This window comes from Halichoerus grypus, chromosome 4, assembly GCF_964656455.1.
Source record: "Halichoerus grypus chromosome 4, mHalGry1.hap1.1, whole genome shotgun sequence".
Classification (NCBI taxonomy): Eukaryota; Metazoa; Chordata; class Mammalia; order Carnivora; family Phocidae; genus Halichoerus; species Halichoerus grypus.
Window position 1 is genome coordinate 113,926,400 of NC_135715.1, and position 26,850 is coordinate 113,953,249.

The 26,850-nt window shown below is 32.4% G+C and overlaps 1 protein-coding gene across 4 annotated transcripts in view; it reads left to right on the top strand.

Annotated features, from left to right (window-relative positions):
• MBD5 (methyl-CpG binding domain protein 5) overlaps window positions 1–26,850 on the top strand; it is a 437,846-nt gene that overhangs the window by 158,306 nt on the left and 252,690 nt on the right. For all 4 annotated transcript variants that reach the window (XR_013447132.1, XM_078070760.1, XM_036064765.2 and 1 more), the window contains one exon: window positions 10,644–10,737. The gene's annotated coding sequence lies outside the window, so the exon portion shown is untranslated. The remainder of the gene's footprint in view (window positions 1–10,643; window positions 10,738–26,850) is intronic.

Genomic DNA, 26,850 nt, shown 5'->3' on the forward strand with positions numbered 1-26,850 from the left:
TTTTATTAACAGAGGAGGGATTTGAAACATATAACAACTGGTATAGCAGAGGCACCAACTAATTTGAGTGGGTCCCTGTTCTGCTGGGTGTTATCTCCTTAGGGGTTAGAACGTGGAAAAGTCTTCTTGGTGGGGATGAGGTCCTTAGAGAAGGGGACCGTATGGAGAGAAATGGAGAGCAGTGGCCATTTTCTAACAAGTATGAAAGCCTTTTACTATTTGGTATTTTAACAACTGGTACAGCCACACTCTTTGTTCTGACCAAACATTAGGTATACCAAAATACATAATTTTGATATACCTAATGTTATAATTAGGTATGTAAAAATTTAAATATTGTATTAATTTTTGGTTTTTTTGTTGGTATTTTTTTAGGACACATTTTTAGGATCAGGCAAAATTGAGAATTCATTCCTTGAAATTTATGCTAAACTATTATTACATAAATATATGATCCTTTTTCAGTTACATTAATTGACTAATTGATCAATCACCAGTTAACATAGATTGCCTTTATTTATAGTAAACCATTTTTTTAAAATTATGAACTTGCAATAACATGGTGGAAGAAGTTCTCACCTTACAGTACTTGGCCAAAAAATTTATTAAGCTATTGTAAATATGGAGGACTTTGTTGATTTCCTTCTCTTCTAAATGTGAATTTGCTCTCATTTATAACCTTCCTCTTATTACATCTTCCACATCTAAGAAGAATAAAACAGTGATGATTATTTTTTGTACCTAAGAATCTACATAGTAATATGCTCAAATTTGCTAAAGACCTAATCTCTTAATTTAATAATCTGGGGGCAACAGAAATCACTTACAGTGTTTACTCCTTTTTCACCTTTTTTGTATGGTAGTAAAATTATTTGAAAATACATTTTAGTCAATGAATTGACATTGTTTCATGGTTTGTATTGCAAAAGTTCATAGAATTAAGTGAATTAAATATGTTAACTCTAATGCTTTTAGTTTAAACCATATGAAATTTCCAATATTCAGTCTTTTTTGAACAATAAAACAAACAATTTCACCTGGTTCAATCCAAAAGAGAGGCAGCCCAACATATTGAGATAATTTGTTTTTATTATTTTCCATTTGAATCAAATGAATATTTCATTTTATTTTTTGCTTCAATTGCTCTTTGTTGTAACCAGCCCATCAGTAGGTATTTTTAAATGTTTTATATTTAATTTTTACTGAACATACTAAGTTTTACTTCCATGCACTGATTTGCAGTTCATTGTACCAAGTTAAAATTCCATATTGTATATATTTACATAGGGTGTATTTTTTGTATCTGTATCTACATTGGTATCTATAACTATATTCTCAGTGCTAAGGAAGGAATCATCAGAAAAATCACAGCATTATAAATGCCAGCAATATAGGGAACATTTAATGTTTGATTAATTTTAAATAGCATTTGAAGCTTTCTGAGAGAGATGGTATTAAGACTCAAATCACTTATAGAGCACAATGACCTGTAATGTTGTGGTTTAAACGTTTAAGTACTTCTTTTTCTGCATAGTCATTTCAGTTCATTATAAACTGAGAAGATGGAGCAAATCTCTGGAAATTCTTCGCATTTTATATGTATAGTTTTTGATTTGTTATCTTCGAAAGATCTAAAATGATATTCTAGTTATCTTTTGTATATCTCAAAAAAGAAACTTGACAAGGCAATCCTCTAAACATGAAAAATCTCTAATAAACAGGAGTGACTCAAGCTTTTTTGGGTTGCACTTGCTCCTATTTAGATTTCATTTTTTGATTTCTCAATTATCTCTCACTCATTCAATAATGACCCCGTCGTTGTTTACTCCTGGAGGTAATTTGTGTAATCCAGACATCTTTTTCCATTTATAAGGATTTTATTCTTGTGTCAATGTGTGATTTTCTTTAATAAAACTCTTCATTATTTGGCAGGTTGGCATAATACTGAAATGATCTTGGTAGGATTTGAAATATTGTTCTCTTTTGGTAAAAGCTGTTTCCAGACATCATAAAACCAGGCATTACTACTGGCTCATAAAATTTCTCACGTAATATGGTTTCTTTTGCTGTTTATGTGTGCCTGCACCAAAACAAAAACAAAAACAAAAAAACCCAGAAAGTCAGAGCCTGATGTTTCCCCCAAACACTCACTGGTGACTTTGATATTCCAGTCGTATTAACCTCCTTTTCAGACATCACTAAGGATGATACTCCTATTCTTCTGTGCATTTATTTGCATTTTTCCTGCTTGTCATTTTATTATTTCAATGTGTGGACATGTGAGGATTTCAACTCCTTGCACGAGATTCTAACATCTCTCCCTGATATCTTTTTGTTTTTATTGGAAAATTTGATTTTCCCAAGGTACAACTACTTACTGCTTTTTTGTCAGTTATTCTGGCTAGCATCTCTTCTCTTAGGATAATATTGTACGATTTATTTCCATTAATGAGGACCCTGCATTTTGGAGGACTGTTTTATTTTGTTTTGTTGATAATTTGAGAAGTCACTTTGGCTGAAGTATGCATTATATTAAAAGATTATGCTTTATATTATCAATGCCATAAATACTAGAAGGAGGGTATTTCCATATTATAGAACATTTAAAAGGTCTTATAGCATAAATTTGATGTTTTCTGTAAGCACTTAATAATCTATAGCTGCATTTTGAAGCTGCTTATATTGAAAATCTTATGAGAACAGTTTTAGTTTCTATGCACATACTTAAAATTATATTTAAAAATTTTTGTAAGTTAATTTAAATGTATCTTCCCTTTAATTCGTTTTCTTTTAAATTAGTCTTAATTAGCAAGTACTAATTAGTAAGTCTACCATATTATATTAATTTTTTAAGCTAACATGATTTTCTTTTGTTTTTATACAGAGAACATTTTCTAAAAAGATTTTCTCTGAGTTCTGATTCACGATTTTCTACTTAAGCTCCTACAACACTCTAGTAGTTTGATTATTCAGTACAGTGGAGTCACTTTTAGACTTGTTATTATCTTCGTTACCACCATATAAATAAAGCATTATGGTTTATATTCAGATATGGATTTCTTTTTAGGTATTGAAGTAGATTTATGATCGTTTCATGAAATCTATCTATATAGTAGTGTTTTTATTTGGGATTATAGTGTCTTATGTATCAAATGCCCCAAAATGTTACATCATAGCACCATTAACATACTCGAAAATATGTGAAACTTCTTTAAAGACTCCTAATTGTTGTGCACAAAAGCAATAGTGTCTTTGTCTCTGTCTCTCTCTCTCTCTCTCTCTCACACACACACACACACACACACACACACACACACACAAGGTTATGGACCCATTTGCTGTTTCACAGCAACAGAAACATCATTTTTGGGGGGCTAAATTCCAGTTCTTTTGGAATTTTTTATTTGGTGGCCTGAATTTCAGTATCACTTCCAAGGTTTTTGTTTTATTCTTCATGTTGGGCCCCCATCAATTTATATTATTTTGTTTGTTTAAACACTGGGGTTAGTTAAATATGTTAAGGAATAAATTGCTGACTGGTACAACGAATGCCTATATTTTACCATCCTGCTTTAGAACTTAAAAATATTAATGATATCCTATTAAATGTTTATGAATTTCTGTGACCTGCCTCCAAAAGGGGGCAGTACAACTTTGGTATTTGACTTGTGAATGCCTTTTTTTTTTCCAAAGCATTCTCTTGTTTGCCCATAAAATTTCTTGTGATTCTTAATCATAGATTCATATAATCATGGATTTGGAAGGGACCTTCAAGGTTACCATGTTTCGTAGGGAATTTAAGCATACCTTCTGATGTTGAAATTCCTTCTTTGATATCCCTATCTTTTGTCCAGTAATTCCATCTACCACCTTACCTCATTTTATTGCACTTCACAAATATTACTTTTTTTCATTTTTTGCACACATTGAAGGTTTGTGGCAGCCCTGCATTGGGCAAGTCTCTCAGTGCCATTTTTCCAACAGCATTTGCCCACTTTCTGTCTCTGTGTCACATTTTGGTAATTCTTGCAATATTTCAAACTTCTTCATTATTATTACATTTGTTATAGTGATCAGTGACTATGACTTGTTGGAAAGCTCAGGTGGTAGCATTTTTTAGCAATAAAGTGTCTTTTAATTAAGGTATGTACATTGTTTAGACATAACTCTAGTGCACACTGAATAGACTATATATAACATTTATATGCACTGGGGAACCAAAAAGTTCATTTGACTCACTTTATTGTAATATTTGCTTTATTGTGGTGATCTGGAACCAAATCTACAATATTTCCAAGGTATGCCTGTATGCTTTTAGCATAATCCTGAACAATGAAATCAGCAGTAATTATCACTGTTGCTTTTCTTCTCTTCTCTTCTCTCTCTCTGTTTTTTTTTTTTTCCTCTGTAGACCCTCTTAGTATTGAAAAAATATTTTATTTCCAGCATTCTGGAAATGTAGGCAACTCCTGTTAATGATGATAATGGGAAAAAGAGGAACGTGATGTTTTTAAAAAGAAAATGGAAGTGATGTCAGTGGTAGCAATTTCTAAAGGTACCATGAGAAGGATAACAGGTATATATTGCTAGAATGTCTGATAGAGACTACTGAGTCAGGAGTCAGAAAGGCAAGAGGCAGAACCTGAGAAGATATGATGATAGTATCAATATCATCCTAGTCATAAATTTTAACATTGCCAACACTTAGAGCAAGGCAGAGAGCAAGGTCACTAGTATATTTATCATTTCTGCAAGTAAAATAGCTTTAAAAAATATAATAAAGCTATATAGAATAGTTTTATAGTTTATTTCTATAACACTGCCACAGAGGAAATCCTTGAAAAGTTCTGGTTTCCATTTGAAAGAATAAATGGAAATGATTTCTTTGTAATGTCTTTGTTTTATTGACAGTAAACCTATTAACCTAGACTTTCATTTTCACATGATTTCAGTCTCCAAATCCTGTTTTGTTTTTTTTTTAATTTTTATTTTTTCTCTACAACATACTTACTTTCTCAACCTTGAGTTCTCAATCCATAGTGGTCTTCAAGAACCTTATTTTTGAAGTTGGGAGAAACTACATAGAATTAGAGTAATAAATAAGCTGCCAACTCACTTACTAGGTCCCAACCCTATTAGTTCATTAATTATCTATCAGCCAGCCCAATAGGATAACAAGCATAATGAATTTGTTATTGCCAGAATATTAATATGCATGTTCTTGGTACACTATTTGACAAAATGTTGTACATAATTCTTTCTGCCCAGAAAGGTTAGCTCTCAAGGTGTTTGCATATTACTATACCCAAAAATCACTCACTGGTATTTCCCAAATAACAGATGTAATTAAGGTGGTCTGTAGTTCTAGAGAATGCTGGTGGGGAAAGAAAATAAGAAGAAACAAAGATTGCTGCTTTCCTTTCTCTAATGAAAAATAAATGTCATTTACTATTACACTTTAAATAGCCTGGTTATTATCAACCTTTATAGAAAGAACTTTAGTTTCTTTGGACTTTAAATATAGTTTCTTAACTGAAGCCAGATCATCTGGACAAGTTACAAGAGGGCTAAAGACAAGGCCTAATTTGGTGGACAGGATTTAGAATTACGTATGGTTCTTTGTTTTTTACGATGACAGGGGTGTATCCAATGAGGGAATTCTATGCTGTTCAACTAAATAGAACAGTTGCATTAAAACCATAAATAAAAGTTATGGAAGGTGCCCTAAATAAGTGATCTGGAATAAACCTAATAACGGACTTAACTGGTACTAAGCAATGGCTTGAATACACTCAGGCTAAGATTATTCTCTGTGCTAAAAACAGTTGAGAAAAAAAATCTTCCATTCATTGTATGATTAGAACTCTTGACATACTGAAGAAATTTGGAAACTTTAAAAAAGCAGACATGGCAAATAAGCAGACAAGGGTTAAATACATTTTTAATTCTTTGAATGTTTCATTTTTATTGAAATAAAAGACTGAAAGGTTTTATTTTATTCCATAGTGTTTTGTTGTGATCTGTTGCCATTCAGCCACATATGAAGTTTGTGCATTAGATTTTTTTAAAAAGTCACCTATTAGAATAAATGGGATCTTGAGGTCTACAAAATTACATTCTGCATATGCTATGAGAGCAATCACCTATAGAAGTTTAGGTTTTGGTGGTTGACCATCCAACTCTTGATTTCGGCTCAGGTCATGATCTCGGAGTCATAGGATCAAGCCCTGCATGGAGCTGGGCGTGGAGCCTGCTTGAGATTTTCTCCCTCCTCCTCCCTTTGCCCTTCCCCACCACACTCACACTTTCTCCCTCTCTTAAAAAAAAAAAAAAAAAAAAAAAAGGAAGTTTAGGTTTTGATGTAGTCCCATAGCTCAGGGAAGTAGAAAGCATGTTTTCTTTCTGTAAAAACTGCCAAAATTGAGAGGGCTATCCTATTTTAAGAAGGTATAGTTTCTCATAAAAAAATTTTTAATGAGTTAAAACCATAAATATAGGGGTGCCTGCGTGGCTCAGTCTTTAAGCGCCTGCCTTTGGCTCAGGTCATGATCCCAGGGTCCTGGGATCGAACCCTGCATCGGGCTCCCTGCTCTGCAGGAAGCCTGCTTCTCCCTCTCCCACTCCCCCTGCTTGTATTCCCTCTCTTGCTGTGTCTCTGTCAAATAAATAAATAAAATCTTAAAAAAAAAAAACCATAAATATAATATCCCAGCATTGAGCCATACTTAATCTTAATGTCATTAGCCTTATAGAACATCACATTCGAAGCAAGACTGAGGTTTTTAGGATAAATCTTTAGTATTTATTATGCTTTATTATGTAAATTGTACAGGGACTTTATTCTTTAAATTGTACAGAAATAATAGAATGTATGTAGCACTAAATGAGGGCTTAGAAATCATCTCTTTGTGAGAAGAGTTGAAAGTGGACCCCCATGGTACTCTCCTTAGAGTGGGAAAGCTGATAAACCTTGCAAAAGGGTGGAAGGTGTAAGGCAGAAATTTATATGAAGATACATTAAGTAAGGCTTCCAGAACTACTGGAGATTTAGTTTAATGGACAGTGACTTCAAAAAATACTGTAGATAATTGTAGACTGCATGAGTTTGAAATCTAGCTCTGACAGTTATTGACTGTAATACCTTGGACGAGTTAATCTCTCGGTTCCTCAATTTCCTTATCTGTACAATGGAGATGATAATAGTACTTCTTAGGATTGTTGTAAAAATTAAATTAATTAATGATAGTTAGATTTAGAAATCAATAAATGTTAGCTCTCATTACTGTATTTCAAAGCAAGGAAGAAGTGTCAGCATTTTAAAAAAATGTTGCAGACACTATTATCTATAAGTTTGTATTTTTAAAGTGTAATATGTATACTTTGAATTCTTTTGTGATATATTGTGTTATTTACAGAGTTATTGGTTCTTATTAAAGTGTGTAATTTTCCTAAGGAAACACTAAACCTGTTCCCTACAACATTTGTGTTAAGTATATTTAAATAGAGTCTAATTTATTTTTTAAAATGTGCATTCTTGTTAATTCATTGTTATTATTAACAGCAATTATTGCACCATTACCCTCAGTTAACTAAAATTACCTGGATTATGAGACATTAAGAGAGTTGGGTGTGGTAGCCTCAAAAGAGATGAAAAAGTTCTTGCAGCATAGGGAAATTATAATTTTTAAATCATTAATAGTTGTGAAGCATACTAAAGAGAAAAGCTGGATGCCTCACTGAATCATTGTAAAATGCTATACTCAGTTACTGGGAAGACCAACAAATAAAATCATCATCATATTTATTAAATGCTTTCAGGCTAGGGCTTGTTGGGAAATTATAATTTAGTTAAGGGAATAAAACAAACATGCCAAATCTTAATAATAAAAGATAGAAATAAGGGACCATAAGTGAGTACCTGATTAATTACCTAAGTAATTTGCAATAATTAGTCCTGGAAATCAGAAGAGAAAGAAAGCTTTTAGTGTCAGATTGATGGAAATTTCCTTCAAGGAGGAAGCAATATTTGAGCCAAGTTTTGGTTGATGAAGAGATGAGAGATAAACAGCAAAAGGCAGCTAAGGTCAAATAGTAAGAGATCATGAATCTTGCCAAAAGACATTGGGACTTGAATGCATAGCTGTAAACCAGAGGCAGACTTGCATCTGATCCTGCAGATTTGAGAGGTGGAATAGATTCGTGTTCATGAAGACATTTGGGAAGTCCATGATTGTTTACTAGCTATTAAGCAGCACTAGGTCTGGGAAAAGAATCAACTTTAGTCATAAACTAAAGATTGATGTTAACTTAGAAAAACCTGGTCTTTACCCCAGTGCCCTAACACTATCTTGACAGGAATTATCATATTTCATTTATAACAGGCAATTGATAAAATTGATATATTATGCATGTAGAAAGAATACTTTATTAGGAGCACCTCCATAGTAGGTAGGTAAGTGAAAATAAGTATAGTTTTCTTTAAAGGTTTAGTAGTTATTGAGATCACCATCCTTATGTAGAGCAGAGAATTGGATATTTACCCCTATTTATTAGACTTTTCTTTTTCAGAAAGAATCTAAAGAATATGTGTGTATGAATATATTATTTTTATTACAAAGTATTTCTGGACCTGTTTATAAGAAGTTTCAGAGCTAAAATGTTAACAGCCTATTTCATATTATTTTTAGTAACTTATGTTAGTGTGTATGTTGAAGGAAATGACTCAAGACTTTTTCTTTAAAAAAATTTTAGCTTTGCTCTTAGAGCAAATGATACTAGAACAGCTTTTCCCCCCTGCTAAGTTAGGGCCAAAAAATATTTAATTCTGAGACATTGAGGGCATGTTTGTAGTTATATGTGTAGTTTTAGGTTAAATTCTCATTACAGAATATAATCTAGTTTTTTCTTGTTTGCCACAGTATTTTGTTGATTACCTATACAGTTTACTTAGGAGAATAGCACAACTTACAAAATATATTATCCATAAACATTATTTTAGTTTATCTGCATTGATTTATTGCTAAAGTCTTACTTACATTTAAAGTTATTTCTTATCCTGAGCATCTCAGGATTATCTTTTAAGATTAGAAATATTACCTTAGAATAAAACTCAAGAAGTATTTTTATAAATGCTAATAATGAGTCTAGTAGTAGTGTTCATAAGTTCTTATACCACTATTTTATAGGAACTATAGACCTTTTGCATTATAATCACCAGAGATGTCTGTAAAAATAGACAATCCATGGCCTTAGCCTAGTTTCTCTGAATCAAAATCTCCAGCATGACACCTGGCAGGAATCTACATTTTAAAGTAGTACCTTTCGTTCCTTAAGTGCATTGTACTTTGAAATTCACTGCAACCACCGTTTATGTCATACTTGTTAGTAGTCAGATTAGCAAGTTTTCAGTAGTTTTCATAGATATCTGTAGACAATATTTTTTTGAAGTTAGTCTTATTGATCTGTAGAAATTAAATGAAATAATTGCAGTGAGATTGTTTCTTCGCCTGAAGAACAGATATCCTTCCTTAGTGGCTTTTAAAAAAAAATATCTACACCCTGGCCCAATATCTAAGAAATATACCGAGTCTCAATATAGTTAAAAGTGTCCCGAGTGTTTTTAATGTGCAGCTGCGACTGAGAAACTACACAGATGAGAGATCTACACTAATGACCAAAAGGAATAATCATGTTGTTTAATCCAAAAATTATTGATGTTTGGCTTGGGAATCCATAGTACTCAAAACCACGTACTAAGGGTATGGCACTCCGGCCTCCAAATCCTATTTCCCTAACTGCTTGTCTTAGGCTTCTTTAAAAAATCAAGGAGAGTCAGAGTCAAAATCTTTCAGCAAAGAACATTTTCTCTGGGTAATCCTAATTCTCTCTTAGTGGCAATTTCTCTTAAAAGACTTCTGCAAAGCTTCCCTAGGTTGGTGGAAAGTACTGACTGGGTAATTTAAGTGATATTGACCTTTTTTTATGAGGACAATAACTAGTTGATCTCTATGATACTGGCATTTATAAGCAACTCAGATGTAATCAAGAATATATTTTTGTAATCTATTTTGAATAAGGAAATATTTTCTAGGGTAGGGCTATGTTCATGTAGGACATCAGAATCAATGTATTTAAAATTATATATTTTTTTAATGTTTTATTTATTTATTTATTTATTGAGAGCAAGCACAAATGGGGGCTTGGGGGGAGAGGCAGAGGGAGATGGAGAGAGAGAATCCCAAACTCGGAGCTCGATCCCACAACCCTGAGATCACAACCAGAGCTGAAATCAAGAGTAGGAAGCTCAACCAACCGAGTCACCCAGGCATACCTAAAATTATATTTCTTAACAATGCTTATAGAAGCTAAGTAGCCAGATAAAATTAGTACTGTAGAAAGTATAAAATTTTATGACATGAATCAAAATATGTATTCATAGAAATTTCTGATTCTTCTAAATAGAAAAATCTCATTATTACTACTGTTTATTTATATAAAATATGTCCTATGAGATACACTTCCCCTTATCCAAATTTACCAAATAAAGTCATAAAGAATAATTTTGACATCTGCTTTTATATTTAAAATAAATGAAACAATATTTATATCCTCAAATTCATGATATTTTCTTGTTTCTTTTTTAGATGCTTTTTGAGGAAATCAGTTTCTACGTGTGGCAAGTAGACATTGAAGGTTATATGGTTTACAGACAAGATCTTTAAAACATAGATACTCAAGGTAAGTAATAAAGACAACATCATGAATAATCTCATTTAAATGACTAGGATTTCCAGACTGTACTTTGAGTTGCAAAACTGGCTTTATCACTGGCCCTACCTAAGCAACCTCAAAACCACATTCATTCATATTCAGACACAAATTTGTATGCCCTAACACTATCTTGACAGGAATTATCATATTTCATTTATAACAGGCAATTGATAAAATTGATATATAATTATGGAAGTATATAAACCAATTAAGAAGAATGGAGAAGAAATGAAGTAGCTTCCATTAAAACTGTGAGCAGAACTTGGTAGTGTTTAATTTGAAAGAATAATTAAACAAAAACTACTATCCATTGCACTTTCTTCTTAATGTACTATATTCATTAATCAGTTCCTTAACTACATTAGAAACTTGTTCTTTAACCACTCCAAAAAACCCTGTCATAGTTTCAAATACTCACAGTATTACCTCTGAATACCAAACCTCTTTTCACTATTTCTCGAGTACCCAAAGATTTGTCTTGATCCATCATATCCTTTCATTTAGCATGTTCTGCTCATGCCTCCCATGACTGCTTACATGCTTACATTACTAAGTAAATTTTTGAATATATTTTGGTAAAATTTTGAGTGAGATATGAGGAGTACAAAATGCAAAAAAGGTATTTTAAAATAATGTTGCATGTCAGGCAGGTACAATGTAACCTTGGAGAGTATGTGACCAGTAAATGGGGCGCTTTTGTTCAGCTCTAGAATCCTCTCTAGGTGGAAATAAGAGACCTGTAAAATCTGATTTTATGATTTTTTCGGAAGAAACAAATATGGATTTTGAAAAGTCCTAATTTTTTAATGTCAGCACAAAATTTTGCCTGTGAAAAAACCTACTTTTGCCAACTGTGTGAACCAAATAAAACAGTTTACAGCCTCTGGTGCTGAAATTTTTTCCCTTTGTTCTATTTTTCTTTATTCTTTTAGAGTGCAAGTACTTTAGAGTCTATTTTTTCTTCTTAATTTGTGGGTAGCAGCTTACTGATTTGCTAGTTTTTTGTGATGAATATTGTCAGAAATGACTTATCTTGAAAATATAAATGACATTACTTATTTCTAATTCATTTCTATAGTTACATATGGTGAGTTGGTTACTTGGAACAGCTATTCAATTGTTTTCTGAATTATAATAATTAGACAATTATTTTTGTAGTTCCTTCATCTCCACAAGCTAAAACCAGATCCTTCCAATTTAAGAAAAAATAGCCATTAAGGAATTTTTTTTTTTTTTAAAGGATCTTTTGCATAGAAAACAGAGCTAAACATGCTCCTTAGTTCATTGTACATTGTCATCATTGGTCCATGCAAAGTACTGATATTATTTATTTATACATTTTATTTTTGGTTCTAGTCCCATACCCCTGACCTTGACCCATAAGGAACCATTCTAATATGATAGTCATTATAATAACTACTGAAACGCTCTCTTTGGTTTATATGTATTTTCATAATGTGAGTATTGTTTTATATACATGTGTTTTTAAATATTTTAAACAGAAAATTTCAAATAAATAAAAAAAAAAGAGAATATATTATGACCCTTCATGGGTCTCTCAGTTGGGCTTGTGTTAATTATATCTCCACCCTGCCCCCTCCCCCATTTTATGTATATAAAATTTTATTATGCATATATGATATTATGCTGTGTATCTTGTTTTGTACCCTATTTTATTTTATTTAACCTTATGTGTTTATCATTTACTTAACGTTGTCATGTTTACATTGCTTCTAACTGCTGCATAGTATTCCACAGTTTGTAGCTACCATGTTTTAACTATCCATATTTCCCAGTGATTGCCACCCAGATTTTCTGTCACAACAAACACTGCTATGATAAATAGCCTCATACTTGTTTTATCATGGAACTTTGCAAGGATTTCTTTGGGATATATATCCAGGAGCACAACTGCTGGTAATAGGATACATGTTTATACTTAATTTGACAAAGTCCTGCCAGTTGCTCTCCCAGTAACCCTCTCATTTCTGTCAACCCTTGACATTATTGAGCTTGCTAATATTTTCCACCTCATGTGCATAATTTTATAGCTTATTGTTTTAATTTTAATTCCTCTTATCAGTAATGAGTTTGAATACATTTTCATCTTTTTATTGGCCTTTTGGCTTCCCTTTTCTGAAATTGCTTGTTTGTACTCTTTATTTTTCATATGGGTTCTTGTCTTTTGATAAATGCTCTTTAAGAGTTTGTTGTATATTCTAGATATTCATTTCCTGTTAGTTTTAGATATTAAAAACTATCTGCTTCCATTATTTCAACTTTTTAATTTTGTGCATGATGCTCTTTGAGTAGACATCAATATTTTAAATATTTAATTAAAATATTTTCTTGATGTCTATTGTTTGTGAAGAGAAATAGTACTGATTTTTTGAAACTTTATCTTGGTTTTAACAACATTGCTGAGTTCTCTAATTCTTAATAGGTTCTTTTTTCTAGATAGATGATCATATATCAGTTCCAAATAATGAAAGTTTTCTTTCTACCTCTCCCATCCTCATACTTTTACTTTTTTCTTCTTTCTAATACCTTTGATCAATTCTTCTGGAAGTATGTTAAACAAGTAGTAATGGCAGTGGGCATCCCTAACTTATGCCCAGTCTTAAAGAGGATGCATCTAGTATCTCACTTCTCACTCAAGTATAATGCTTGCTGAAAGTTTTTAATATATAACCTTTACTAAATTAAGAAAGTTCTTCTATTTCTAGCTTGGTATGTATAAATAGCTATTGAACCCTACAAAATGTTTTTTATGCATCTTTGAAACAATCACATGACATTTATCCTGTAGTATATTAACGCTGTGAATTATATGAATAGAATTTCTAATATGAAACCATCCCTGCATTTCTAGTTTACATCCTACTTGATCATGGCATATTATTTTTAACATGTTATTTTTTGGTTAGCAAAAATTTTATTTAGGATTTTCGAATCTACATTGTTTAAGTGTAATCTGCTGTAGTTGTTTTCTCTTCATTTCCCTTGTCTTATTTTGCAATTAAGATTACACTAGCCTAATAAAATAAGATGGGCAGCTTTTACTCATCTATTTTCTGAAAAAACTTTACAAGATATGAATTTACTATTTCTTTAATGTATGTTAAAACTCATTTTAAACTATCTAGTTCTGAGCATTTTTTCGAGATTTTTTTGAATGCTATTGATGTCTTTAAGCAGTTTTTGATCTATTCAGATTTTTTCCTCTGTTTCTTCCAGTCTCCTCCCATAGGTACTGATGACACCTGACGGTCTCCTCACCTGCATGTATAGCCCAGACCCAGTTTCCTTTGACTGGGGAAAAACCTAGACAGTCTCAGTGTACACATCTAACTGAGCCATGGAATGGTCACCCCCCGCCTTTTGAACTAACCAGGGATTCAGTGTTTTAACCCTGACCAATGGGCTCTGATGTTGCTTCACTTAAATTCCCACTGCCACATACCTAAATTAATTCTGTACTCCATTAGTTCTCTACTATTCCACAAACAGAAACTTTGGTTAAGAATGCCCTGTATTGACTTCTTTCATCTTCTAAAACTTTTGCCATACTTCTGGTTACATGTGTTAAGGTTATGTAAAAAGTAAATATTTTGACAAAAGAATAACTAAGATATATAAGTTCAGGGAAGGTAAGTATTGGTAAAAGATAGGCAATCATCTGGTCTAATGTCCTTTACAGTATATACCAAATTGTAGTTAACTCTAGAAGATTTTCACTTCACCTCCAGAATTTGAAACTTTATAGTAACCATGTATTATTAAAAGAAAAATTAAGGGTATTTCCACTTACAAAAATAAAAAAGAGTAGAGATTATAAGCAAGAATTTCATAGACCCACTAATAAGAAACTGTCAATAAACATATAATGGTTATAATTTTTGATACAGTTGAGGGTTTCTACCATCTTATTTGTTTTTTCACACACCTGTGTATCTTCTTTTTAATCTTTTCTTACTTAAAAATAACAGCTTAGTATTTATATATCTTCCCTAAAGAGATTCTTATACATTCTGACATCCTGTTGTCTCTCTCACCTTCCCCAATTCCATCATGTTGCAACTATCTAAACAAAAAACTCTTGCAGTCAATTTTTCTTTTTCTTCGCTGCTAGCTATTTTTAAAGACAACAAACTTTACCAAGATACTCTATCAGCATTACTTTATACGCCATTGTTTAAATAAGTGTAGTATTTTTTCTCTTTTTCCTTTAAAAAAAATTATTTTAATTCCAGTGCAGTTAACATACAGTGTTATATTAATTTCAGGTGTACAATATAGTAATTCAACAATTCTATACATTTTCAGTGCTCAGCATGATAAGTATACTTTTAATCCCCTTCACCTACTTTACCTATCCCCCCACCCACCTCCCCTCTGGTAAACATCAGTTTCTTCTCTATAGTTAAGAGTGCTTTTCAGTTTGTCTCTTTTTTTCTTTGTTTTGTTTCTTAAATTATACATATGAGTGAAATTCTATGGTACTTTTCTTTCTCTGACTGATTTATTTCACTTAGCAGTATGCCCTCTAGATCTCTCTATGTCTTTGCAAATGGCAAGATCTCATTCTTTTTATAGCTGAGTAATATTCCATTGTGTATATATACCATATCTTCTTTATCCATTCATCTATAGATGAAGACGGGCTGTTTCCATATCTTAGCTGTTGTAAATAATGCTGTAATAAACAGAGGGGTGCACATATCTTTTCAAAATAGTGTTTTTGTATTCTTTAGATAAATACCTAGTAGTGAAATTGTTGGATCATGGCAATTCTATGTTTAATTTTTGGGGGAACCTGCATACTGTTTTCCACAGTGACTGTACCAGTTTGCATTCCCATCAAGAGTGCAAGAGGGTTCCTTTTTCTCCACATCCTTGCCAACACTTGTTGTTTCTTGTGTTTTTTATTTTAGCCATTATGAGAGGTATGAGTTGATACCTTGTTGTAGTTTTGATTTGCACTTCCCTGATGATTAAAGATGTTGAACATCTTTTCATGTGGGTGTTGGCCATCTGTATGTCTTCTTTGAGAAATGTCTGTTCATGTCTTCTGCACGTTTTTAATTGGATTATTTGATTATTTTGGGGGGGTATTAGGTTGTATCAGTTCTTTATATATTTTGGGTTCTGACCCTTCATTAGATGTGTCATTTGCAGATATCTTCTCCCATTCAATAAGTTACCTTTTAGTTTTTTTATTATGTTAATGACCATACATTACATCATTAGTTTTTGATGTAGTGTTCCATGATTCATTGTTTGCGTATAACACCCAGTGCTCCATGCAGAACGTGCCCTCTTTAATACCCATCACCAAGCTAACCCATCCCCCCCCTTCCCTCTAGAACCCCCAATTTGTTTCTCAGAGTCCATAGTCTCTCATGGTTCGTCTCCCCCTCCAATTTCCCCCCCTTCATTTTTCCCTTCCTACTATCTTCTTTTTTTTTTTTTTAACATATAATGTATTATTTGTTTCAGAAGTACAGGTCTGTGATTCAACAGTCTTACACAATTCACAGTGCTTGGACATTTGAATAGTAGTCTGAGTCTCTGCAGATATGGGGGCAGTCAATTTTTGTTTCAAGGCAATGATAGAAAAGAATCAAAAACAGAACTCTAACAGTTCACTTCCAGTTTTGTCCTCCCACAGTCGATAGGCTGCCTCCTGCCCTAGAGCCCTGGGTTCCAAGGCCCAAGCACATTTACCAGTTCACAACAGTCCTCTATACCACCCTGCCTTCCCTAAGAATTTTCAAGTTTTCTCATTCTTGGCTTTTTCTGTCTATAATTCCTACTGGAGTTGATGCTTAGAGAGAGATTCAGCAGTTGTTCTAGTCCAACATCTTCGTGTTATCTTCCTGGAAGAAACTCTAACAAAAGAAACAACTCTGGAGGAAACTCTAACAAAAGCTTTACAGGTGTGTACTGATTTACCCAGGGATCACATTTCTAAAAATTTTTCCTAAGTGTATTATCAAGGATTATTTGGTGTGTCTGGGTCACTCATTTGGTTAAACGTCTGACTCTTGGTTTCGGCTCAGGTCATGGTCTCAGGGTCCTGGGATCAAGCCCCACACTCAGCAGGTTGTCTGCTTGAGATTTTCTCTCTCTCCCTTTCCCTCTGCCCCTCCTCCTGCTGGCTGTCTTTCTCTAAAATAAGAAAATACATCTTTAAAAAAAAGAATTATTTTATCATGATGTTTGAAAACAACTAAAATGGCCAACAAATGTCCAACTAAAATGTTCAACATATATTGATAGAATAAACTATTCTGAGATAACTAACTTTTCACTACTCATTTTTGTTTTTTAAAAAAGTGAATGTCTACACACATGCTCCAAAATGTAACAGAGATTATCTTTTAGTATAAAATGATGGGTGAATTTATTTTTGCTCTCCTTTTATATGCTTTCCTAAGTTGCTATAATAATCATATGTTGCTTTTGTACTCCAAATTACTGAATAAATACATATATTTTAATAAAGCAGAAGCAATCAACTGGAATGTGGGGGGTTGGATGTGCCAAGCATTAGTTTGCATTTTTCTTCTCTGTTTGTTCATTTGATTTTTTTCTGAAAGTTTGAAATTGAGGGAAAGAAGTAAAAAACAATTAATTTATATAATTTTCATTGCCTTATCAAAATAAGGAAACTAATTCATCCGAATAGTCAGACATTTTTTTTTAGAGGTGTAAAGAACAGAGGACATCACGATGACTTGTACTATTTATTTAGAAGGCTTATTTGACCTTTGTGGGCTTGCATAGATAGCCTTTATTTGTGGATATTTAACATTAATTTTATATTTGTATTAAAATGTTTTCAAACTATTTTACTTCCTATCTCTAACTCTAACATTCTTATGAAGAAGGTATTGTGTCTACTTGATCATGGATCCTCATACATATGGCACATATGTCCTCTGAGCTCACTGAGAATGGCATGGACTGAGGGCTGGCCTCTCCCCATATGTAATGCCAGATACAGTAGCAAATCCAGGGGAAAACAGACCAAGAATTGACAGGGATGATGTAATTAGCAAAGACTTTAACACAGCTAATTGTTTACATATTCAGGATTTAAAGAAAAATATTAAAATAATGATGACAGTCATGGAAAATATGTTCTTTAGCTCTAGAAATTCCCACAGATGAAATGAAATATCCACTGGATGGGTTAAGCAATGCATTAGACACTGCAGGTAAAAATATAAGTGGACTTTAAAGAAATTTTCCAAGCAGAAGCAGGGAGTAAGACAACTGAAAAAAATAAATAAATAAAATGAATGTCACCTCAGTGTCCTGATACCACGTGATCTAAAAAAAAATGTGTAATTGGAGTTCCAGGAGGAAGAAATATTTGAGAAATAATGACCAAACTTTTTCCACATTTCATGAAAAACATAAACTCATGAAACCAAGAAGTTCAACTAATTTCAAACAGGAAAGAAAACCACACCAAGACATCATTTCTGAAAGCCAGTAATAAAAAGAAAAATCATAAAGGCCCAGAAAAAAGACACATTACATACAAAACACAAGAGATAAAAAATTTACTGACTTCTCTACGGAAACAATGAAAATCAGAAAACACTGGAAAGAGATCAGCACCAAAAGAAAACTATGAACTTAAAATTATATATCCAGCAAATAATCCAAAATAATGGCATTTTCAGATAAAACAACAAAGTAATTGAGGGAATTTATTGCCAGCAGACGTTTGTTACAAGAAATATTGAATGAAGTCTTCAGGCAGAAGAAAAATGGTATTAGATGAGACACAATTCACACAAAAGAATGAAAAGCCACAGAAATAGTAAATACATAGGTCAAGATAAAAGACTGGTTTTTTCTCATTAAAAATTTTTAAAAGATAATTCAAAGTCAAAAATTGAAATACCATGTGATCTAATAATTCTACTACGGGTATTTACCCAATGTGAATGGAAACATTAATTTGAAAAAAATATGTGCACCCCTGTATTTATTGCAGCATTATTTACAATAGCCAGGATACAGAAGCAACCTAAATGTGCATCCATAAATGAATGGAGAAAGAAGATGTGACATAAATATATATTGCAATATTACTCAGTCATAAAAAAGAATGAGATCTTGCCATTTGCCACAACATGGATGGACCTAGAGGGTATAATGCTGAGTGAAATGAGTCAGACAGAGAAAGCCAAATACTATATGATTTCACTCATATTGGAATTTGAAAAACAAATGAACAAAGAAAGAAAAAAAGAGACAAACAAAAAATAAGACTCTTAAATACAGAGAACAGGTGGTTGACTGAGGGGAGTTGGGTGGAGGGATGGGTGAAATAGATAAAGGAAATTAAGAATACATTTCTTGTGATGAGCACTGAGTAATGTATAGAATTGTTGAATCATTATATTATACACCTGAAATGAATATAACACTGTTAATTATACTGAAATAAAAAATATTTTTAATTAAAAAATAATTGTTTAATCAAAAAAGTAATAAAAAATATGAAATATTGTGAGGTTTTTGATGTATGTAGTGGTAAAATGTATGACAATGGGGGAAAAATGGGAGGGAGAATTGGAGGTAAAATGTCACAAGATTTTTATGTTATTTAGGAAGTGATATGGTATTATTTAAATCTATGCTGTGATAAGTTAAAGTTGCATATCTAAATCCCAGAATAACCACATACAGAGAGATGACTAATAACTCAATAGAGGAGTATAGTGGGATACAATAAAATTGAATTTATTCAGAAGAAGGCAGAAACAGAAGATGAAAGAAGAGATGGGTCAAATAGAAAATAGCAAGATGGTAGGTTTATATCCAACTATATAATAATTATATTAAATGTAAATTGTCTAAACACTCCGGTGAATTGGTATATTTTGGTAGACTAATAAAAATCTAGTAAACAAACTCACAAGGGTTGGCAAACATTTCATCAAAGGATAGATAGTAAATATTTTAGGTTTGAGGACCATACAGTTTCTGTTACAACTACCCAATTCTGCTGTTGTAGCCCCAGAAAACAGCCATAGACAAAATGTAAACAAGTGGTTGTGTCTGTGTTTCAGTAAAACTTTATTTACCAAAAAACATAGCTCTCCCACGGGCCATAATTTGCCAACCCTTAGTATACTGGATAGAGGAAGTACATTTTAAATATAAAAGACACAGGTAGATTAAAAGTAAAGTGAACCATGCTAACAAAAATCATCAAAAGTTGAAGTGGCTAAATTAATATTAGACAAAATAGACATCTAGACAAGAAGAAAAGCACCTTTACCGTAGATAAAGGGGAAATTTTGTACTGATAAAAGACATCACGACATCAGGAGGACATACCGTCATGTGTGTATACCTAACAATACATCTTAAAAATACATGAAACAAAAACTGATAAGTATTGAAAGGAGAAATAGACAAATCCACAGTTATAGTTGGGTGTTTCAACTGTCCTCTTTCAACAGTTCTTAGAACAAGTAGACAAATCAGTAAGTAAATAGAGACCTTGCACAACAGTAAAACCCAACCTGACCTAATTGATATTTATAGAACATATATCCAAAAACAATAGACTATGAATTCTTTAGCACTCTGCATGGAACATTCATTATGATAGATTATATGCTGGACCATAGAACAAGTCTCAGTAATTTTAGAAGATTTAAAATCATCCAGAATATGTTCTGTGCGGGGGAAGAAAAAACAGGATTAAGTTACAAACCAATAACAAAAAAGTATGAAAAATTCCCAAATATGTGGAAATTAAGCATCATACTTCTAAATAAGCTATGAATCAATAAGACATCCTAAGGGAAGTTAGGAAATGCTTTAAACTGAATGATAATAAAAACACATAGAAAATTTGTGGAATATAGTTAAGTGCTTAAAGAGAAATTTATAATTTTAAGAAAAAGCAAAGTAAATTAAACCCAAAGTAACTAGAAACAAGGAAATAATATAAAATCAGAAATCAGTAAATTAGGAAATACCAAACAATAGAAAGATTAGTGAAAGCAAGAGGTGGTTCTTTGGAAATACCAATAAAACTGATAAACTTCTTGCTAGGCTGATCTAGAAATAAAAGAGAGAAAGGAAAAGCCACTAAAATAGCCTGTGGGGAATCTTGGTGAAAGCCCTCAACTTGAGTCACGTGGCATTCTAGTCTGGCTGCTATCCCTGATGGCACAGGTATCATTCTGGAATATCTCTTCCTTGTTTGTGAGATTCCCTTTTTCTCTTTTCTATGTGAAACTCCTGTTTCTTAAACCTTTTTTTCTTTTGTTCTCTCATTTTTGTGGAGTGAATTTTCCAGAGGTTTCTTGAGAAAAGATGTATAGGAGGTAATTTTAATTCTGGTGTGTTTTTTTTTTTTACTCCTGTATTACTTTAAAAAAAATTATAGTTGACATATATCATTATTTTCAGGTATACAACATAGTGATTCAACAATTAGGTACATTACAAAGTGCTCACCATGATAAGTGTAGTTCATATCTGTTATCAGAGTTGTTACAGTATCATTGACTCAATTCCCTATGCTGTACTTTTTATTCCCAACATTCTCACTAAGTTTTAAATTTCCATAGACATTAGATTTTTTCCACTTTGGTTTCATTTATATCACCTTAACCTGTCATGTTTTGTAAAGGTAATTAACAGTAGCTGTTTAAAAATGTTTTTGCACCACCATTAAAAAATAGTTTCTATTTAGTGGCTGTAACTACACAAGGGAAGTACTCTGAAAAACTCTCTCTGTTAAAAAAGAAAATTCCAGAAGACATTTCTATTAAAAGAATCAATTCCCTTCAAGAAACTTCCTTACTTAGAATCGTGTTTGCCAAAATAGATACATGTCCATTTGTGTAGATAACTTAAGATTTTTTTTCATCACTAATGTAAGACTTAGTATCTTGAAAACTTGTCTCTTGTGAAACACAAGAAGGTACACAATACAATAACCCAAGTGGTCAATGGGAAAACTGAGCTGGTCGATGGGAAAACTAATTCCTATTGTTATTTCATATAAATTTGAATGGAAATTGCTTAATTCATTCACAATGATTGGGACTATCTTACTGTGTCAAACATGGGGAATTTTTCTCTAGGCCAAATTGTGTGTGTGTGCATGTGTGTGTGTGTGTGTGTGTGTGTATGAATATATGTATGAGTATGTATATGAATATATATCTATATATACCAATATATAGATATATAACATGTATGTGATATAAACATTATATAGCTTTTTTGTTGTACATCCATCAACATTTACCAAACTTGGGAAATTAGTAGTTATTACTTGAAAAATATGTGGCAAATTGTATTTGCCAAAACTGACAACAGAAATATTTCTGATCCCACATGTTTTTCCAGAACCTTTCCACTCTTTCCTTAAGAGGTGAAATATTTCCTTTTTCCCTGAAATTTGGCTGCCTTGATGAGTAGATGTAGTGGAAGTGACACTAGGTAGCTGCAGAAGCTTAGTCATTATAGATAGTACAGCTCTGCCTGTTTCTCTTGGGGTGCTAACCCTTTGGACCCCAGCCCCCATATTGTGAGGAAGTCCAGGTCACATGAGAGGTCATATTGGGCATGTGATTAAGCAAATTTCAGATGATTCCACTCCCAGGTCTTCAAGCTGCCCCAATTGGCACTGAGTTGAGCAGAAACAAGCTATTATTGCTGAACTCTGCCTAAACTTGTAAACAATATCCATTGTTTATTCTGCAACAATAAGTAACTGGTACACAAAGGATTCTGTTTTCAGATAAGTTTGGAAAATACTTGATTGAACATCAAAGGAAGTTTCTTTTCTATAGGAAAGCCTTCATGTGCTAACATGTATGATGCTCTCCAAGAAGATCATAGAGTACTTTGTATAAAGCATCTCATATATTATTGGAGAATGCTTCTCCATAGTCATCATTTTAATGGCTATGTATTCTATTGATAAACCATTATGCTTCTTCATTTATCTTTGCTTGAACATTTAGGTTATTTACAGCATTTTGCTGTTACATGTGATTCAGGAAAAAAATATTTTTCCTTTTTTTTATTTGCAGAGACTTTATTCTTTGTAGTAGAATTATCATGCCGTAGCATCTGAAATTTTTAATGACTGGCTACACTAACTTCTAAAAAAGTTAAAATATTTTACATTACCATAATCAATACAGATTGCATTATTTTCTCCCAAGCCTTGATAGTTTTTAACATTATCCTTTTTAACTGCTGAAAGTGTAAAGGTGTACTGCAGAGTTGTTATAGTTTGAATTTCTTTAACTTGTTCCAAGATCGAACAAGACTGAACTCTTTTTAGATGCTTTTTTGTTTTGTTTAGCACTACAGTTGCCTGGGTTCTCATGGTCTCATGACAACTCTACTTCTGAATACCTAGTTTTGTTTCTCAGTGTCTGTGCTTTGGCTTCCTCATCCATAAAATGGGAATATGAATAATACCTATCTCATGTTCTTGTAAGGAGTAAATAAAATACTTCACATAAAGCACTTGACTTAGTTTTTTAATATTATATTATTTTAAACACTCAAAGAATGCTTAGTAAGCTTAGATTTTCTCATACAGAGAACTTGTAATGATTCTACGTTTTCATAGATTATGTGGATTGAAGATGTTAACATCTATAAAAAATATGTAAAATATCTCCACAGCAATACCTAGATTAGTGTTTAACTGAATAACTACTCTAGCTTATCCAAACTGATGCAAAAAACTAACCATTAGAAAGGCAAATAGTGTGGCAGGCTTTTGATGGTGATTTTAATATTAATACATTTTAGCATTTCAGTATTAATTCATACTTTCAACTGTGGCATTTGAAAGAAAAACAACAAATAATAAATACACTAATGTGTTAAAGGGGAAAACATTTGTTATCAATATAGAGTCTGTGAATTTCTTTATTGACACAGTTCTCTGTATTTCCTATGAGTGTCAACTCTACAAAGATATCAAAGTATACTTTAGTATACTATATATAGTATTATATATAGTATACTATAATTTAAAATATGACTAAAGTGATTTGACTTTTAAACAAATATATCATACCATGCAAATGAATGTTAAGTCCTCTAAAATAATCATCTTGAGAAATTGTATGTTTATCTCATGCTAACATTCCTTAAAAATTTGAAACTGCTCTTCTAGAATTGTTTTCTGAGCCTGAAATGCATTCTTTTGACTACGTTGTTAAGTTCCCTCATCTTCTTCAAACATTTGCTTAAATTTCACTTCCTCAACAAGACTTATCTCACCATTCTATTTCTTTTTTTTTTTCAGATCTATTCTTTTAGCAACTTTTGAAAATGGAGTACGGTATTAACTATAGTAACTGTGCTGTATATTACAGTGCCATGACTTATTTATCTTGTAATTAGAAATTTGTTCCTTTTGACCCTTTCACCCATTTTGCCCACTCCCACCCCCACCTCTGGCAACCATCAATCTGTTGTCTGTATCTGTGAGCTCATGATTTTGGGAGTTTTTTGTTGTTGTTTGATTCCATATACATGTGAGATCATATGGTATTTGGTATTTGTCTTTCTGTGTCCAACTTATTTCATTTAGCATAATGCCCTCAATGTCCATCCATGTTGTCTCAGATGGCAAGATTTTATTATTTATGGCTGAATAATAGTACTCCATTATATATACACCACATTTCTCATTTCCTTTTTATGGTTCTGTAATATTCCATTATATATGCATTTTCTTTTAAACATGTTCTTTTTTATTGAAGTATAATTAACATACAATGTTATATTAGTTTCGGGTATACAACATATTGAGTCAACAATTCTATGCATTACTCAGTGCTCATCACAACAAGTACAGTCACCATCTATCACCAAACAACATTATTACCGTATTATTGCCTATATTCTCTATGGTGTAACTTTTATTTCTATGACTTACTTATTTTATAACTGAAACTTTGTACTTCTTAATCCTCTTTATCTATTTCACCCATCCCTCACCCACCCACCTCTCCTCTAGCAACCATCAGTTTTTTTCTCTCTATTTAAGAGTCTGTTTTTTGTTTCCTTTCTTTCATTCATTTGTTCGTTCATTTCTTAGATTCCACATACAAGTGGAATACGTACATTTTCTTCATTCATTCATCCATTGGTGGATGCTTAGTTGTTTCCATGTCTTATCTGTTGTAAATAATGCTGCAATTAACATGGGGGTGCAGATATATTTTCAAATTAATGGGTTTTTTATTTTCTTTGGAAAATTACCCAGAAGTGGAATTGCTGGATAATGTAATAGTTCTATTTTTAATTTTTTTGAGGAACCTCCATATTGTTTTCCATAATGGCTGTACCAATTTACGTTCTTACCAACAGTGCATGTATTTTCTCCACATAATCACCAACATGTGTTACTTGTCTTTTTTGAGAATAGCCATTCTGACAGGTATGAGGTGATATCTCATTGTGGTTTTGACTTACCTGATGATGAATGATGTTGAGCATCTTTTCATGTACCTGTTGGCCATCTGTGTGTCTTCTTTGGAAAAATATCTATTCAGATCCTCTGCCCCCTTTTAATCCTATTTTTTGTTTGTTTGCTTTGCTTTTGAGTTTACAAGTTCTTTGTACATTTTGGATATTAACCACTTCTTAAATATATGATTTGCAAATATTTTCTCTCATTCAGTAGTTTGCTTTTCATTTTGATATTTTGGCAGGGCAGAGCTTTTTAGTTTGATGTAGTCCCACTTATTTATTTTTTTCTTTTGTTGCCTTTGCTTTTGTTGTCAAATCCAAAAAATCATCACTGAGACCAATATCAAGGAGCTTACCACCTATTTTTTTTTAAGAGTTCTATGGTTTCAGGTCTTATACTCAAGTCTAATCCATTTTAAGTTAATCTGTGTAGATGGTGTAAGATAGTGGTCCAGTTTCATTCTTTTGCATGTGGCTGCCCAGTTTTCCTAACACCATTTATTGAAGATATTGTCCTTTCCTCATCATATATTCTTGGGCCCTTTGTCATAAATTAATTGACGATATATGTGTGGGTTTATTTTTGGGATCCCTATTCTGGTCCATTGATCTATGTGTGTGTTTTTATGCCAGTACCATGCTGTTATGGTTACTACAGCTTTGTAATGTAGTTTGAAATTTGGAAGCAGGGTGCCACCAACTTTGTTCTTTCTCAAGATCTCTTTGGCTATTCAGGGTCTTTTGTGGTTTCATATAAATTTTAGGATTGTTTTTCTATTTTTGTGGGGTTACATTGAATCTATAAATGGCTTTTAGTAGTATGGCCATTTTAACCATATTAATTCTTCCAATCTACAAGCACAGAATATCTTTCCATTTATTTGTATCTTCTCCAATTTCTTTCACTAATGTCCTGTAGTTTTCCGTGTACAGGTCTTACACCTCCTTGGTTAAATTTATTCCTAGGTATTTTTATTATTTTTGATGCAATTGCAAATGGGATTGTTTTCTTAATTTCTCGTTCTGATAGTTTGTTATTTATGTATAGAAATGCAGTAGACTTCCGCGTATTGCTTTTGTATCCTGCAACTTTACTTAATTAGTTCTAACTGTCTTTTGGTACATTCTGCAGGGGTATTTATATATAATATGTCATCTGCAAAGAATAACAATTTTACCTTTCCTTTTCAATTTGGATGCCTTTATTTCTTTTTCTTGGTTAATTGCTCACACGGGGACCCCACTTACATACTGTGTTGAATAAAAGTGATGAGAGTTGGCACCCCTGTCTTGTTCCTGATTGTAAAGGAAAGTACTCAGCTTTTTACAATAGAGTATGTCATTAGCTTTAGGCTTGTCATATACGGCCTTTATTATGTTGAGGTGCATTCCCTCTACACCCAGTTTGTAAAGAGTTTTTCTCATGAAAAGATGTTGAATTTTGTCAAATGCTTTTTCTGATTCTGTTGAGATGATAATATGATGTTATCTTCTATCTTGTTAATGTGGTGTGTCACATTGATTGAATTGTAGATGTAGAAACATTCTTGTGTCCTTGGAGTAAATCCCACTTGATCATTA